Raw genomic sequence first — 18,970 nt, forward strand, 5'->3', positions numbered from 1 at the left:
CTTCCCGGTGAATAAGCTGGGCGCCGCGCCGCACTGTGTTGAGGAGGAGAAGAAGAAGAGATGCGAAAACTAGAACCCATAAAAGAAGAGCGCAAAAGCCTGGACTTCAACGTTATTTCGCCGGCGCCATTTAACCCAATTTTATTCCCCCCTTCACGTCCGCTAAAAATATAATAAATAATACGCGCAAGACTTTGGCAACTTTTGATAAACACCCTATATTTATTTTTAATTCAATCCACTCTTTTCTCCATATAACTTTGACATTGATCAGGGGCACATTAGTTAATTTAAGCACATAGGGGAGTTTGGTGATTATTATTGTAATTTTACCCCATTGACACATTTTAGAAACCCCCCTCACATTATTTTATTTCCATCAACTACGCTCTAAACGATGGCTTTCCATTCACCGAACCCAGGAGTATAACTATGAATATAAAAGGAGAAGGGTGCATGAGAAAAACAACTCGATGAATGTTACCTTTCTATAATTGCCCATCAAATTTTCAAAAACAATCAACCTCACCCCTCTGTTGCCCTAAAATGAGCAAACTTAATATTTAGTATAATAAAATTTTATTTTATATTTGTTTAATATTTATAAGATTAAAAATTAATTAATTAATTAATAAGTTTGAATATGTGCATTTAATTCATTAATAAGAACTTATTTATATTTATTGTTGTTGTTGTTGTTTGAGAATAATTTCATAAATAATGTCTATGGATAAATTTATAAGTCACATTCTTCAATCAAATTCAAATTAAATTTATAAATTAAAGGAAAAAAATCAACAAATAAACTTTTAATAACAAGTTTTAAAACTAACTAAATAAATTTAAAATATAAAAAATTCAAATAATAAAATAAATTCAAATTAAGAGTCCAGAAGAAAAAAACTGGTACCATGATATCTTTCCAGCAGAAGGGCAGGTTGGTGAATTAAAAATTAAGGGCGCGTTTCGAAAAAATCAAAAAAGTTGGCTTGGGCCATGCTTTTCCAGTAATAGCCAGCCCATCATGTTTCCAAAATCCGAATTGGCGAGTATTTAGAAAAGGCAGGGAGCGTTACGGAAAAAGAAACTCTAATTATAGTAATGTAAATTAAGTTGAAATATTTTTTTTAAAAAAAAAATTGTAATAGTTAAGTTACGAGTATCTTTGAAATAAAAAATCGGATGAGATGACCTTTTGATCTAGCCGGGATCGAATCCTGGCCATTCATGATAACTCTGTGGATTAAACATGAATGGTCGGGATCAAGTCCAGGATCAGATGGCTGAAGAGCTCTGCGGGATTCATGTTCCCTACTTCTGTGCCTCCAATGTCTTCTTCCCACCACAACTCTGTATCACTGAAGCATATGAGGCTTGGAGCATAGTGTGCATCTAATGGCCGTGACGAAATCCAACAGCTTTCTACAACCAACCAACTGTTGCAATTTTACCACTCAAATACCAACTCAGCTATACCCACGGGGGCAATTTTCTACGATCAACCAAGATTCTTCTATTCGGAACATTTGTGTTCAGAGGTGTTAAAGCATACTCCTTTGCTGCTCAAACCCTGGGATCATTTCAGTTCCAGACTTCTTTTGCAGCCTTGTGCAACAGGAAATCACTGAAGAGATCTTGCCTTTGTGAATATAAAATACAAATTGGTCTCTTTCTTGAATGCAACGCTTTAGTGATTCCAATTCTGTTCTGATGCACCAAGCTAGGAATTAGCTCGTGAGCACTGCTTCTGCTTTCTGAGATTCAACTACTACTTCACTTCTTTTAAGTTATCAGACTGGTGCCTTTTGTAATAAAATTCAATGCAGTCTGCTATAGATTATTACCATCTAGAAAAGAAATCATAGTAAAAGATATGGCATGAAAGCTTCCTTTTCCATCCTCTGACCATGGATTCATTGCCCTTTTGTTTTCAAAGCTGAGAGGGTGGGTCTTCTATTAATCCATCTTGGGTAACAAACCTAGTGCAGGTTTTTGTCATTTACAAGCATTGCTGATTTCTTCAAATTGTTTCAGCAAAGATTCATCGGTGAATCAAACATCAATTTACTTATGAGCTTCACTAGCTTTGTTATAGAACCAGTGTCGTATCACCTGCAGTGAGTAGTGAAACACTCAGACTAAAACCATCCCCAATGAAATGTTGGCAAGAAAGGTATTGGTAACAAAGATTATTATTGTGGAATGAATAAGCTAGGTAAAATGGAAAACGGAATAATTCTATGTGATATAAAACAATCAACAAAATGAAACGTAAGGAATATATTGGGAACTAAAATTGTAGTTGGAAGAAGTAAACCAAAGAAAAGAAAAAACAAAGTACTTCCTGGAACTGTTAGATGAAGAAAAAAAAATCAGAAAGTGGATAACTAGCATGCAGACTTCTTGAAAGCACAAAATTAGTTTTAAATTATCATAAGAAGAACAAGGACCCAAGAACCTTGATTTGATTGAGATGAGATAAAATCCAAAAAATTGATATACTAGTAGGCATAGTTCTTGAAAGCACAAATTTATTTTAAATTATCGTAAGAAGAACAAGGACACAAGAACCTTGATTTAATTGATATGAGATAAACATTCTAAAATTTAATTGATACTAGAGTCGTGAACACATTTTTTTAAAGTTTATGTCATCTACAAAGCACATAAACACAAAAGGCAGTTTCATCTGTTCTAAAAACCACAAGTTTGTTTATCCATTGACAGAATACAAACAAAAGAATGCAACAGCATAAAATTGCCCTATGGAATCTATTTCAGGCCAAATTGTGACTTATGATTCTGGTTATGGCTGTTGAATCTATTTTAAGTTCAACATCCACTGAGGGGTATATAATCAGCTATGCATGCTATGTTCAACAGTTGGATGAGAAATATACAATTTAGGTTGTTATTGAATTTACCATCTCTGTTTGCAGAGGAGACAAAGATAAAAATACTAGTCCCACTAAAACACTTGATAAAAATAACAAGAATTTGTCTTTCATAGATTGAAATTCGCACATCTAATTCAAGACATCAAGAAGAGAGAGAGCATTTATTAAAAGAGACGGAGTGGCAAATCTCCAATTTAATTATGCAATGAAAAAGGGCATCGATGGAATACGTAATGGCACTTGAGCTTGAGAGATAGGAGAGAGGAAGTAAAATGAAGCAGTCTCAACAGACTGGTGTGATAAATAAAAGCAATGAACACAAAAGGTTGGTAACAATTATTGCATAAGCTGGGGATGCTTGACTGCAGCAACAAGGGCATGAGGTGAAGAAGAATAAATAATACAATTTGGTTCAGTTCAATTTTTGAGTTTGAACCAAACAATGACACCTCGGTGCTGAGGAATGAAGGATGAGACGGAGATTTTAACAGGCAATGTGAGTTCTGTTGGTTTGATTGCTCCCATAAAAGGACTATGATAGATTAGGGCTAGAACTTGATTATCATACCAAGTTGGGATGGAAATATTTGGTTTCAATATTTTATCATTGCATTGATGGTTTTATCACAAAGTTATAAGATTTACCAGAAGTTCAATCCAACCAAAACCATAAGCAATGCTATTTTGCATATATTCATCCGTTAATCACTCACTGCAGAAGGCAAAGGCAGCTACAAAGATAAGATTAGACAATTATTGGCCATCTCAATTTTATTAAGATCTATCAAACTAGTAATAGAAGTTAAATAACTTTGACAACAAACAAGGTTAGAATTAAGTCTAATGCTTATCACATTTAAATGTTTCTGTCAGACATGTGACTAGAAGCAGGAATCTAAATATTAAATTTCTTTCAGAAACATTCAAGAGGAGGTTAACTCTTACTACAAGCCGATGAATAATCCTACACTCCAACTATCAATCAAGAAAAGGAAAAGGAATGATATCTCACCTATATGCCGCCAAACTTATACTTCCTGGTATGCATTAAGACATACAGCCTAAATGCTTTCTGATATGCATTGTCTTACGACCTAAAACCATCAACTCAATTGCATTAAACCAGTTAAAGATAGAAGCATTTTGACTAGTGAAATAAAACTTGAATATAGATTTAAGTAGCATTACGAGCTGGAACATAAATTGTCTGGTAAAGTCGCAGACTCACATGCAAAAGATGCAATAATACTGCATAGCATGAAAATCATTAATCCCTTGCAAAAAGGAATGTTGTAATTGAATGAATAAATAGAAATTTAATCATGATTAATAAGCATCCATGTATGGTGAATAAATAGAAATTTAATCATGATTAATAAGCATCCATGTATGGAGTGTAACCAAACATGTCTGTTAAGAATAAAAATGGGAAGTCAATGCTTTAAACAATTATCACAATAATTAGAGTATAGATGATACAAGCCAATTGCATCCACATGCATCTGGAAGTTGCAGAAAGGTTATACAAAGAAACATGTCAAAAAACTTGCCCAAGAATTCTAACATTGGAAGTATATTTTTCTTGGCATTATTTTGCAATTTTATGTGCAAAAGTTCTGAAACTGAATGATGCAAAACTTTGTGATAGCATTTACATACTTAACAATACGATCATCTCTGATCCTTAATCTTTCACATTTATCAAATAAGTGCAAAAAGATCATCTATATATACTGCATCATCTGAACTATAATATAGTTTAAGCCACACCAGATTTTATCATCATCCCAATTTTTTCTTCTATGATGCCTGTGCAAACTCAAAACTGGTGTGAACGAACATTATTGATAAGAACCTCAATCTTTACGCCCAGCCTATGAACATAAATATATAACCATGCCCTCCTATAAATTAATATATAGAAAGAGCGTGAGGGGTTTGACTAAACACCATTAGAAACCTACAAACATAATGATAATAATATCCACACCAGTTTTATGGAACCCCTTCAATTGTTTTATCCCCACCATTACCTCGCTAGGTTACTATACTTAAAAGTAAGTAACAATCCTTATGTGAAATCACCTCATGCCTCACATGAGCTTATTAGAAGTGACATGTTTTCAAATACGTAGAACGGTAAGGGCATATATAGAAACTCAGTAGATCTTTAAAACTCAACAAGAGTGTTTTCTTGTTTAAAAATATTTCTCTATTTAGTCTCTTTTGCGTCAGCAGATTTATGGGGATTTTTTATATAAATTTTAATAGTAATAGATTATAATAATTTTATTTATCTATCTTTTCATAGTTTATTAGGTACAAAAAAATCTAATAGTATAACTAATCATACTCATCTTTGACCTTGCAACAATGACATTTACCTATCTAAAAAGTATTGATTTCGGACACCGATCAGAACGATATATTTTGTTATGCAAACCAATGTCGATCGACAGTTGAAACCATGGTCCAGATATCTTGATCAATTATGGAATATGAAAATTGTTTGATCTATATGAAACTATCATTATCAGTAATAGAACAAAAAAAATGAATGATTCAAAAAAAGAGAAACTTCTAGAGTCTTGTGTGATTATCATGTTCCTTAGACAAAAAGATAAATTTTATGAGATATGTTAATGATTTGTCATACTTAGTGATTATAGTGTTCTGCAGTTAGAAATAACTCGTGCAAAATATTAATTGATGTTGCTATAAAAGATAAATTGAAAAAAAATTTGTTCATATAGAGCAATTATGTAAAAGTTCGTGTCGATGATAAATAAAATAAAATAGATAAAGTTGATATTCACATGTTTCAAAACAATAGGTAGATTTTGAACTTACATAAGTTGAATTTATGAGGGTTAAAGATTTGAGGGATAGAGGAAGAGACCAAAGAAAATTCCATACAGCAAAATTAAAAGTGATTTAAGATATCTAAATACACTACAAATGGCAAACTTTATAAAATTTAATGAAAGGATAAAATACATGTAGCCAACCTAAAATAAAATAGGTGGGACTAACAAGGCTTGATGATGATGAAATGTTATGATACAAGGTACACACTTCTTTCCCCTACTCACCCTTATTCCTTTTATTTTTTGGCAAAGGAAAAGATGATTACTAAAAGAAAATTTTCATGGAATTGAAGAAGAGGAAACCAGGCTCAACCTAAACTGTTGTTACTTCAATAAAACACAAATTTTTTATTTAAAAATAATGAAAATATCAAATTTGGGCCTGCCCCCTAATAACCAATATCCAATCCAAGCCCCTCTCATCCATTTTACCAAAATACACTTTGTAGTCAACAATGTATTTCACCAAACACATTAATAACCAATAATTTTGTATCAAAATTATGCCAGAGCCTACCTAATACTCAAACACAATGACAAAATGTCAAAAATATGCTATTGGAAAATTTTACAACATTTTGTATCAAAATTATGCCAAAATCAACCTAGATGATATCAACATGAATGGGTGAATTTTGGCATAATCTTGATACAAAACCCTTTCATTAAGATGTTTGGTGAAATAACTTAATGACCAAAAAATAGATATTTTGGTACAATGTATGCAAGGGGTCTAGATGGGGCATTTTTGAATAAAATGCTCAAACACGAAATTCTTCTTTAGCAAGGGTTAGATTTGGGTATATATATATATATATATCGTATATCATAAATGGTAAATTGTAACTTCCAAGATTACATATGTATATCATTGAGGCCTTCCCCCTTTTAAATTACAATTAATGACTTGCCTTATGTGATAAACCCAATTTTTTTGGTTCATGCTCGCGTTCCGCGTGACTGTATCGAATAGCCACGTTTAAAAAAGTTAGTTGTCATTTCGTCTTCTTTTGGCCTCTCTCTGAAGAACGTTTTAAAAGCTCAAGAAATCCTTTTTCTGGTACCATAGGTAAAGGGTGTTTGTCAAGCCTGAGTGAGGGTCCAATCCTCTTAGTCTCTTTTGAATCAACAGAGTTATCTTTCTCACTCATCCTCAACAAATCCATTTGATCGCCCCCTCAAGTTCACCAAGTAAGTTTGTAGATCAAGAAAGTATACATCATAGTCATCTTCTTTTGTTTCAAGTTCATTTCTGAATATGCATATGGGTTTTAGAGCTTTTTTGTTCCAAGACAACCACATTCAAAAGAATTAGGATTTTTCCTTTTTATAAAAGACTTGTTTTCATTTGATCGATCTATGAAAATTTGTGTTCTAAACGCCATAAATTCAAACTTATATTTACCTTTCATTTTTTTAGTTGAATACATTAACAAAATTAAATTATATCCAGATCGGATTGAGATGAGTTGCTTGTTTTCAAAGAAGAAATTACTTTGCCACATAGTATCTTATTCCCTCTTTCTTATAACTATGATAAAGGAAGTTACCTGGGATCATTATACTTCTTTTCACCTTTACGGCATATCTTGCATGTCTATGATTAAACATTATTCATAGAACTAGATTTACAAAACATCTTGAAGTATATGATTAGCATCTAGCTAGCAAGCTTAACAGTGTTTGTTAGCGAAAAAAATCTGTCTATGAGATATGCGGAATTTCTTTATTGGTGGATTTGCAACTGTTTTTTGATTCCTTGTATGCATTATTAATCTAAGTATTTGAAGCTTACTTTTAGCCATGTTTATGTTTTAGCATGGATACATCAGATATATCAAGGACAATTTTGATTAGGAAACAATTTTAAATGGTGACCATCAAATCTAATCCTTGTTCATTTTGCATGAAATAAACATCTACCTAAATATCATCCGTGTACAACTGTTCGATATAAAATGAGACTTCACAGCTCAAAGATAAAAGATCTTTTTTAGTCTCCACATTCTTCGCTAGTGTGAGAACAAAATTCTCTTACCCAAGCTCCTACTAAAGAATTGAAGATTTATGTCATTGTCATATTGAATTCCATTTACAAGAATCAAGACTGTGTCACTACTAATATTCAGATCTGTGTCACTAACGATATTCAGATCTCTTTGCCATTATGAAAACAAAATTCTTCCAACACAATTTATATCATAAAAGTAAATATATAAATTAAAGGGTAAATTAAATGAATAAGATGAAAGAGGCATTGCATGAGAAAAATATACATGTCCAAAGTTAGTAAGTGTATACTATCTAAAACTGGAAGACGATTTAACCAAGCCATGCATCCCATACTAAAATTAGAAGCATTTTTAACCCACTTTCCTAGACTGGATTTCTACATCAAATATGTACATTTGACATGCTAGATAGCACTTATAGTATCATAGAGAACATCAAGCATGAGCAATCAAAAATGATAATTTGCCCAACACAAAGAAATGATTACATATGTTACTTTTCTTGAGATATAATATTTGTTTGTTTCCTTTAGTTCTATGTTTTCATGACAAGTCATAATTAGCATTTGAAATAAATTTATTTAATAGAATAACTTGTTTGTCTCACTATAACTCAGTTTTCATGGAGAAATTATGCAGCATTCAGAATTAACTTTGTTTTTTAAATTGAAGTGTCATTCAATGGAACCAAAACATGCCAAAGTAAGTTATCCATCTTAAACTTAGTCAATTCCATATCACTGCACGTATCTGTACTGCATGAATCAAAGAAGCAGCCTGATATGATATCTACAAACAATTAATATGAGGCATATGTGTTTAATAAATATAAATATTTTATAAATGGTCCCAAAGCAGACAAAGAAATCACCCTTTGTACTTAAATTGATGCACCAGTTTTTATGTTCTGCATGTAAAGACAAAAAGGCATCTTTGGAACAAAGACATACTCAATTATAGGTCTCATTCAAAACTAACTCTACTCTTCATTTTCTTTGGAGAAGAAATTGTTGCATTGGATTGTTCTATTCCATTTTTTGGCTTTTAACTTTTTTAATCTCCATGTTTCTTGTTTCTTTAATTTTAATGCTAATGTTTCACACATCAGTTCACATAAGAATATCAGATCATTTAGATTGTAGACTTATCTACATTCAAGGAGGATGTCAAGAAAGGCTTCCACTGCAGGCAGCTCAACTGAAGGCAGCCAACAACCAAAACTTAACCCTTCTGAAAATAAGAAAAGAAAGACCAGACCAGCAGGACATCCAGGTAGGTGCACTAAGGTTTCATATTTTCTTGTCCAATTGTGCCATCTTATTTTGGGCCATTATCGATTGATAAAAAAAAATGCCATATATTGCTCAAATGTGTGTGTGTGTGTTTGGGTGGTTGGGGGGGGGGGGGGGGGGGGGGGGGGGGGGGGGGGGGGGGGGGGGGGGGGGGGGGGGGGATCAAATTTATAAATAAGTATGTCTGGTTGCAGAATTTAGCTTCTATTGGAACTTCTGAATAAGTATAACTTCAAAAGTCATAACTCTATGCATGTGATGTTCATGTTTATAACAATTAAAAAATCTATGAAGTCTCAAGTATATTCAATTAGTTCACTTGAAAAGGACTTAAGTGATGTTGGAAGGGATCTTGATCAAATCTTGCTTACACCACTTTGGAAAGATCCATCTCTTTCTTACTCCAAAAAGAACTCATTGGACTCTTCATTATTAGAACCTCTGTTAATCTTATTTGTTGGCATGAACACTTATTTTTTCTTTTGAGGAAAAAAATTGCCTATGCTAACTCAGCATTGACATAAATTTGTTGCCACAGTCATTGACATATATGGCTATTCTAACTCATATATAAGATGTTGAGTCACTAACTCATAATTAGCTTAGCGATAAGGGGAATACAAATGAAAAATTCTGATTTGTCTAAGCTAAATCAAATATTTAGAAGATTTAGTTAAATCATTCATGCAAAAAGAATAAATTTAGCTCATCAAGTCTTAAATCAACATCTTTTTAGCATATTAATAACTGGGTACAAGAGTTTTATATATACAAATTATGAGTTTCCATTATTTGAATTTGTTTATCATTTTTATATCTATTGAAGCCTCACCTAATTGCTCTCTTAAATAATGGTATCAGGATCTACTTAATGTTTTTTCTTTCCAAGTTCAAACAGATGCATTAAAAAGAACAAACTACATATGAACATAAATTATGTTATGTAAATAAAACTTAGAATAGGTGTGCTCCCTTGTATGTGTTCTTATTCAGTGCTTATTTGATCTTAAAATACTGCTCACAGTTAAAATCGACAACAAAACTAAACATTAGACTGCATTACCAGATCCTCTTGCAGAAGTGGTGGCCCTGCAGCCTGATGATCTATTGGCCATCGGCCAGTTTGTCTGCTACGTGTGTGGTAAGGGATTCCAGCGTGATCAGAATCTGCTGCTCCACATGCGAACCCACAACGTGAACTGGGAACTCCGGAAGTCCAGCGGCATGCCAGCACGCCGCAAGGCCTACGTCTGCCCCATCCCCACCTGTGTCTACCACGATCGCTCCCGTGCTCTCAGCGACATCACCGGCATCAAGAAACACTTTAACCGCAAGCACGGTCCCAAGAACCTGAATTGCCCCCACTGCACCAAGCACTACGCCGTCGAAGCCGATCTCAAGGCCCACATCAAGACCCACTCCCTTCCCCGCCATCAGTGCGACTGTGGCCGGGCATTTGCTGCCAAGAACAGCTACCAGGTTCACCGGGCATTCTGTGGCAGACTCTCGAAGGAGAGTATGAAGCTACCGGCCTCAACCACCGTCGGAGAGTCGAGCTCCTCCGCCGCCAAAGGCATTGCCTTTGACAACAGGTTTATGCTGCCCGACATGAATGAGCACGCAGTGACTTATGCAGAAGTTCCGCAGAGTGAGACAAATATGGTGGAGCAGCAACCGAGTGAAAGTCTCCTGGTCATGGCCAATTACAACCGAGACGATCCAGCAACCCGTGAACGCATGAACCGCATCACGGCCTCACTGCCCGATGACCCTAACTTCGTAATGAAAATTCCTATGTGCCTAACTGATCTGCTGACGGCTCGGTATGAAATCTTGGACGAGTTCTGTGGCAGCCGCGTGGTTAGTGGTTCGGTGACGTCGCCGCCGTCTGGAACAAGCCACTCAATGCTACTGCCGCTGGCTTCGTCGCTTGATGGATTGATGGGAGAGAGAAGCTCAAATGGGAAATCTTCCGCTGTTGATTTCTTTGAAGGGTCATCATCTTCCTTCATGGCTCCAATAAAGGAATCGCCAGGATTTGGGATGAAAAATCTAAACATGTGTGTCAATGAAACAGGGGATGAGACCTCTCTGCAGGCAAATTCCACACTCAGTAATAACTTCTTGGGAATCCCATCGGCAATGTCCGGCCAAAATCTTTCACTCTCAGCATCCTTGCTGGGGGCAGGGAAGGGGAGCTACTATACAGAGCCATACAAACCTCCAGCATTCCCAGAATCTTCAACGGCAATAGCACTTTCGCCGAATGCAGCGTTTATGCGCGCGACACTTAGCACTCCTTCCTCCACATATTTCTCTGGCCCGGTAATGAAGACGCCAGCAAATTTCTTCCAGGTTCCGCAGCAAGAGCACAGTTCACCACAAGCCACCGCGCCGAGCTTCCTCACTTTGATGACGAATCAAAAACCAGAGCCTGTAAAGCCAAATCCTCTCGGCTATCCGCTGCAACAATTGGGCTACCCCAGAAGAAGCGCCTTCTCGATCTACCACCAGGAAAGCGGCAACATTTCCTCAAACAACTCATCGGCGCCTTCCTTCTTCGTAAACAACGTGGAGAACTACTCGATGCAGAAGGGGAAGGCGCCCGCCGGCCTCGTGGATTACTTCTCCAGTTCTGCGATGGCCCAGGAAATTCCTCCTCCGGGCAATCCGCGTCAACCGCTCATGGATCCGTACGTCATGTCAAACCATATCGGGCCAAGCAATGGAGGGATGGTCGCAGGAAATGGATGGCAGATGCTGAGCCGAGCTGAATCGATGTCTATGCATCCATTTCTGGCGCCGCCGGCGATGGTGAGGCCGAGCAGGGAGGAAGCGATAGGCGATGGGGTGACCATGGATTTCCTGGGGATATGCATCAAAGGCGAAGGAAGCGGCCAACTCCGCCAGGAGGAGGCGAATCCGATGCTTGCGGAGAACAACGGCGACGGCGAGGACCAGATGGGGATCTTCTTCGGCGGGATGGAAGGCTACCGAAGCTTCTGGTGAGTACACCAAGCGAAGAGAAAATTTAACTTTGCACCCTTAAATTTTATTAAACATTTTATTTCACCTCTCAAATTTTAGAAAACATCATTTTGTCCCTTGACTTTTCAGATCTTCTCATTTCACTCCTCTATATTTGTCTAAAATCATCCTACGGAGGGAGGTGAACTTGAGATGATTTATTTTAAACTCCAGGGGCAAAAGTGATGTTTTTCTAAAAATTTAAAGGTGAAATCTAAATTTTAATAAAAAGGAGGGGGGCAAAGTAAAATCACCTTCATGCTAGTAGAGGATTAAGTTGATAATCTAAATAGGTTATTAACTAAGTTTATTTAACATTGGGGATATTGAAATCTTTGTGTTTTCCTAGTTAATTTTATCATGGATTTTGGTTGGACAAATTAATTCATTTCATGTGTGTTGTGACTTTATTATTTTTGTTGTCAAGTTTATTTCTTTTAACTATTTGGGATTAACAACATCAAAAGCTTTATATTTTACATTCAATTTCCTAACTATTGTACAAAATGGAAAAGACTTTAAAAAAGCATGATTACTTGAGCATTTTGGGAATGTGACAAAAGAATTGCTTCTTTATTATCTAAACAACTCTTAGATTGTGATTACTTGGATAGAAGATAAGAAGATAGATCAAAGGGGGAGGAGGAAAAATGATACAAAATGCATATGATAAGTCTTTCTCCCCCTCCCTTCTTATCTTTCCGTTCAAGTAATCACTACCTTGATTCGAACCATCTTGTTTATTTATAACAAACTATGAGTTCAAATACTTGTGACAATGAAAGAAAATAATAAGATGTGCACTGTTTGGTTAATCACCGCGGATGGTCAAGATTTCAGTTAACGAACGATCCAATGTGCACGTTCGGTGGAAGTAGCCCCGGGAGATGGCAGAAGGAACCTAAAACATACTTCAGCAGAGAGTTAACTTGGTGTTGGGAAATCCTCCGATAAGCCACTCTAATACTCAAGTTAGGATAACTCTTCTAGGATGAATAAAAGAAATGAAAAGAGAAAAACAAAACCCTTCCTCGCGTATCTTTTCTAGGGTTTCTATAACCGCCAGAAGAGCATCTCCACGTCAGTCAGGGCGGCATAATTATGGGAGTGTGTGGAGAGACCAGGTCTGACAATTATTGATTGCTTCCATTTCTTTTTTACACCATGTACTAATAGGGAGATATTCAGGAGACCAAATCTGACAACCTCATAACCGCTCATTTATTCTTAGGCTGTCACATGTTCAGGAATATTCGAACCACTATCTGCGAACCCGTACATAGCAAGGACCCATACTTAGGATATGGAGTGAACCTAAAGATGCATGAAATCAGGGTTTGAGCCTGAGCTAGAAGGGTTCCGAGACTGAAATGGAACCCAAGGTTGATGGAATCTAAGGTCGAGATCTGAGGTCGAGATGGAGTCTGAGGCTAAGATGGAGTCTGAGACTAAAATGGAGCCTAAGGCTAAAATGGAGCGAGACCGAGAGACCTGAGATGGAGCCCAAGACCGAGATAGGGTTTGAGACTGAGATGGGGCCTAAAGCTGAGATGAAGCATGAGATTGAGATGGAATCTGAGGCTGAGATAAGAGTTTGGGATCGAGATGAGGTCCAAGACTAAAATGGAGCTTGAGACCAAGATGGAGTCTGACCAAATTTAGATTTCACCGGGATGAAGTCATTTTCTCTTAGGTTGTTCTTGACTTAGACTGACAAATCAGCATGATCCTTGACCTTCGCATGATCCTTGACTTTCGGGATGTGGCTCTTGAGGGAGATGACCGCACCATAGCATCATTATTAAGGCATGCTTTAAGGATAGTTACTGTAGATAGTAAATTGAAAAGATATATGCTGAAAAGGGATAGAAAATAGAACTAATGTTTCATGCTGATAAAAGTCATATTTTATCATGCTTGTAGATTGTATACAAATCTATAGAACTAATGTATCCATATCTACTAAATGTATGCACCTACTTTTTGCTAAATTGATGCACCACAGAATACAAAATTAATTCATCTACAATCTGATGTAATATTCATACCTTTGTGTGAAACAAGTGTGGTGGTGTACTGAATATGAATTAGTTGGAAAAGAGAGGCATGTGATGAAGACATTTATCATCATTCATCCAAATTTTGTCCCATTATCAGGGACCATAAACAGTGATCAGACATAGCCTTGGACAAGCTTATCAAATCTAGTAAGTTTCACTTTTGTGTACCTTTCTCCATGTCTCTTGCATACGCTGCCCTGTGACTTTTGTTTGGCTTTTGCTCCAGAATCTGAAAAACAAAAAGATATAAGGCAGTATTTGTTTAATTGCTCTAGCACAAATAGTATCAGATGCACTGCCACCTTTAGCTATCAATTGTCCAGTTTGTTCATGAGGATTAGTTCAGCACAAAGAAAATGCACAATAAAAGTGAAGAGCAATATCAGAATTCAGAACCTGTCCCTTTGCTGAAACGTGAATTCAGGCATCTTCTGACAAATCTCTTGTTTATTAGTTGCAGTTAACATCTCAATTTCTTGATATCAAACCTTCAAAGAAAAAAAACACTAGTGACAAAGCTTGATTCTTCCATAGACAGAGCTTCATGACATTATCATTAAGAAAGATCCACTGATTTGAATGCAGGACGACCAAACAATGAACAAGTAGATTAGATAAAACATTTTCTTCTTTGTGTCACTTCCAAACTGAGCACTGAAACTCTAGTTCAGCTAGCAGCACTCCAGCTCCAGATCATTCCAAAAAATTAGAAACTCTATAAGAACACAGGTGATGTTAGCAATGGCTGGTAAGCAGGAAACATAACAACACGAATCGACAATAGCACAATTGTCGACAGTGATGATGTGCTGCTCCTTCGTATAGGCCTATTTTATTTTCACCAGCACCTGGCAAAGCAAAGAAAGCAAGCAGTATTCCTGAAGGCCTTTCAAGCATTGCGCAAAGAGCGGCACATCAGGGAGTAATCTATTTATGGCCGGCCGGCAGAAGAGCTCCTCCACCTGAGAGAACCGGCTTTCGTTTACCGATCCGAGAGAGACGACCCCCTTCTTGATGGACTTCCTGTATTCTGAGTCTGTATTGGGGCATTTTCCGGTCGGTGAGTTAACCACAAGAACCACAGCTGCGCCCAAAAACAACACAAAGGAGACGGCTTTAGCAGTATAGACAAAAGTTTGACAAAGAATTCACGCGATTAAGAATTAAGGCGTCGATTGATAACCAGCATGTGACGGGTCGACGGCGGACGAGTGGGTCGGACGCGCCCGCCCGAGAAGGAGTTTCGGGTTGATGAAAGTCGCCGTCGCAGAAAGCCACGCCACTGGAAGTATTCGCCGATGCACGCGGCGAGGGACTCGATGAGATGAGGAAGCCGAAGACGCGTGCTGGATTTTATGGGGATCACGGAGGACGGAATGGAGAGGAGATGGGCGGCGGCGGAGGCGGCGGAGGAAGCGGTGGGGACCTTTGTAATCGTATTAATTAATCTCATTTGCCTTCATTTCTATGCTTGGGCACTCAACAAATTCTCCATCCTCCCTAAATCTGATTTTCTTGAAAATAAACTAAAATTTTTTGGATTTCTTTTAGTTTTAAAGCAAATTTTCATTCTTCATTTACCTGAAAAAAAATTCAACTGTTTTCGTGCCGCATATTTCTTTTTTTTTTTTAATTAAATGATATTTAATTTGTTCGCATATTATTCGAGCACAGTATTTATCTTCGAAGCAGAACATTATTAAGAGACATTTCAACAATGGCGGCGGCGGAGAAGTGTACATCCTTTTCAATTAGAGATAAAATCTTATTAAAAGACATTTCAATAATGGTGTCGTGGTGTAGTTGGTTATCACGTCAGTCTAACACACTGAAGGTCTCCGGTTCGAACCCGGGCGACGCCATATTTTTTTTTGTTTGAAAAATTTTAAATGGGCTCGCAGATTTCTTGAACGGGCCGGAAACAGAGTCTAGGCGACGCCATTTAAGCCCACAAGTTTTTTTTATTGGTCTCACAGATTTTCAAATGCGCCGCAGTTCGAGTCCACTCAACTGATATGTATGCCCAAATAATCAATTAATTAGATAGTCCATAGAATTAATTAATTAATTTTTATTGATTTGATTTATTTAATTTTCATAACAAAGTTTCGATTGATTCTCCAAATAATAATAATAATAAGCTGCCATCATCAGCCGTGCATACCGATAAATTATAAGAATATTTAACTTTTTGAAAAATTAATTTATTTGAAATTTAAAAAAAAGTTATTAATATTTTTAAAATAAATTATCTTTATAAATTAAACACTTGGATTATTCATGGTAATAATCCTTTTAAATATGAGTACCGTGTCACTTCCAAATTTTATTTTGGTCGAATATTATTTTGAATGAGGTCAGGTCTCTATTATTAGATAATATATCTAATATTGTATATAATATAAAAAAAGAAAAATAAATGACACTTCTAAAATATATATAGTATATAATTTAATTGTTATGAATTTTATTATTAGTTAAATATTAACGAGGGAAGAAAAAAATGTCAACTAAGATGCATGATCTCTTCCAATCAAATAATTAATATTATATATTCATTGATTGTTCAAGATGAGCTTAATTTAGGCGTTGACTCACTCAAGGAAGAGGCATGCCATTAAACTTGTTGTATTAGAACCTTAACATTAAAAAAGGGCGGAGCCACCTTCAGAGGTACCCGGGCTATAGCCCGGGGGCCTAATACCATTAAAGAAGAATTTTTTTTTGGATTTATAGGTAAAAGAAAGGCAAATTTGAATAAATGAAGAGAATAGCTCGGGTAGTTTGGAATCAGCCCGCGGGTACATTACCCGGACTGGCTCCGCCAATGATTAAAATAAAGTGTTTTAATATCATCTCCCTCAATGTTGTTTTTTCAATGAAACCTCCACCTAAATCATAGCTTCGTGTTCTTCTTCTAATAGAATTGTAGCATCGTATATTTTTCTTTCTCGATTAGGCGCAAGCATACACTGAGATGACTTAGCTAGATCATATTTAAATATTCTTCCATTTGAGTAGTATACGATCCACTAAGAGACGACTACTATCATTATGCACTTCACAAGAAATCAACCAACACAATCTAATAAATGCTCAAGCGAAGAATCTTTTAATTTATTATCAACTTTTAAGTCGTATTAAACAAATCTATTAATCTACCAATTCTCATACTATCCAACAGATAGATAGAGACTCATTTTCTCATACTTATTTCAATTATAATTAGGTAGAATGAGCATCTCAGCAATAACTAATTGATCCAAATTAAAATATATATGTATAATAAATTATTCTCAAATATTAAAGAACAATCTATAAGTATTATTATAAATTCAATACTATGATTATTAAAAATCTATAAAAATTAATATGTCATTTATAAAATCTAAATATTTCATAAAAAAATTTAAAGATAACTAATATATAATTTATAAAATCTAAATATTTCATAAAAAATAAAGAATATGTGAGAGTGATCATTTTTCTATTTACATAATAAAAAGGAAAAGATAATTTAATTTTTAAAAAATTAATATTATAAGTTGCGCTAAATGGATAAAGAATCCCCTATTTCTTATTCTAATCGAGGAAGAAGAAAGATCACTATGAGAGAGAAGGATATATTTTTAGAGTATCATGGAATAGAGAGGAGAAATATACAAATCACTAACGCGGAAGAAATAAGATGCGGAATATCAATGAGAGAGAGAGAAAAGATACGAGATATCAATGACTATGAGGATATGTTTTTTTGAAAAATCAATATGGAAAGGAGGGCTATATTTTTGAAAGATCAATATAGAAGCCCCCCAGGGTGTAGCACAGATGGTGGGGGCATAGTATTGCTGGCGTAATGGTCAGGTGTCAATTACAGAAGGTGATGACCTGGAGTCGATTCCACCATACGTCTAACGTCTGTGTATCTGCATAAACCTCGTAAATATTTTTATCTGCATAAACGTCTGTGTCAATTACAAAACGTCTGTGTACCTGGATTCAATTATTTATCTTTATTTCGTTCTATTACTTTGTCAATATTTTTAAAGTTATTTTCCGTTGTTTAAACCTCGTAAAATTTATAACGTATTCATCCTCCTCTAACATCGAATTTGATCCTACAAAAAGTACATTATTCTCGCCCTCTCTTCCGATCTTCTTCTTATCCGATATCTTGGCAATCGAGGAACTCAAACCTATGAGTTGTTAATAGTGTTCAACTTGCTATTACGACATAACGACAAAAGTAGGGCGATGCCGGGGCAATAGCAAGTTGTTTCACAGGAGTTAGATTGGGGTCTGCAACCACAGAGTGAGGCCGATAGATAAGCGAAAGAAGAAGAATTGAGGGAGTACACAGGTACATTCATAGGTGAAGGAGAAGAAAGTTGTATCATGTGTTTAAACTGGTGCATCTAAATCTATTAAACGATGCACCTACAAGCTGATAAAAGTCATATTTTATTATGCTGGTAGATTGCATACAAATCTATACAAAATTAATTCATCTACAATCTGATGTAATATTCATACCTTTGTGTGAAACAAGTGTGGTGGTGTACTGAATATGAATTAGTTGGAAAAGAGAGGCATGTGATGAAGACATTTATCATCATTCATCCAAATTTTGTCCCATTATCAGGGACCATAAACAGTGAGCAGACATAGCCTTGGACAAGCTTATCAAATCTAGTAAGTTTCACTTTTGTGTACCTTTCTCCATGTCTCTTGCATACGCTGCCCTGTGACTTTTGTTTGGCCTTTGCTCCAGAATCTGAAAAACAAAAAGATATAAGGCAGTATTTGTTTAATTGC

At 35.9% G+C, this 18,970-nt stretch overlaps 1 non-coding gene across 1 annotated transcript; it reads left to right on the forward strand.

Moving 5' to 3' along the window:
* The first annotated feature begins 15,943 nt into the window (after positions 1-15,943).
* Positions 15,944-16,017, forward strand: TRNAV-AAC (transfer RNA valine (anticodon AAC)). The gene has a single exon. It is a non-coding gene; the product is annotated as a tRNA-Val (tRNA).
* Positions 16,018-18,970: the final 2,953 nt, after the last annotated feature.

This window comes from Curcuma longa, chromosome 7, assembly GCF_044706935.1.
Source record: "Curcuma longa cultivar G26 ecotype Majalengka, Jawa Barat chromosome 7, ITB_CL_G26_1.1, whole genome shotgun sequence".
Lineage (NCBI taxonomy): Eukaryota > Viridiplantae > Streptophyta > Magnoliopsida > Zingiberales > Zingiberaceae > Curcuma > Curcuma longa.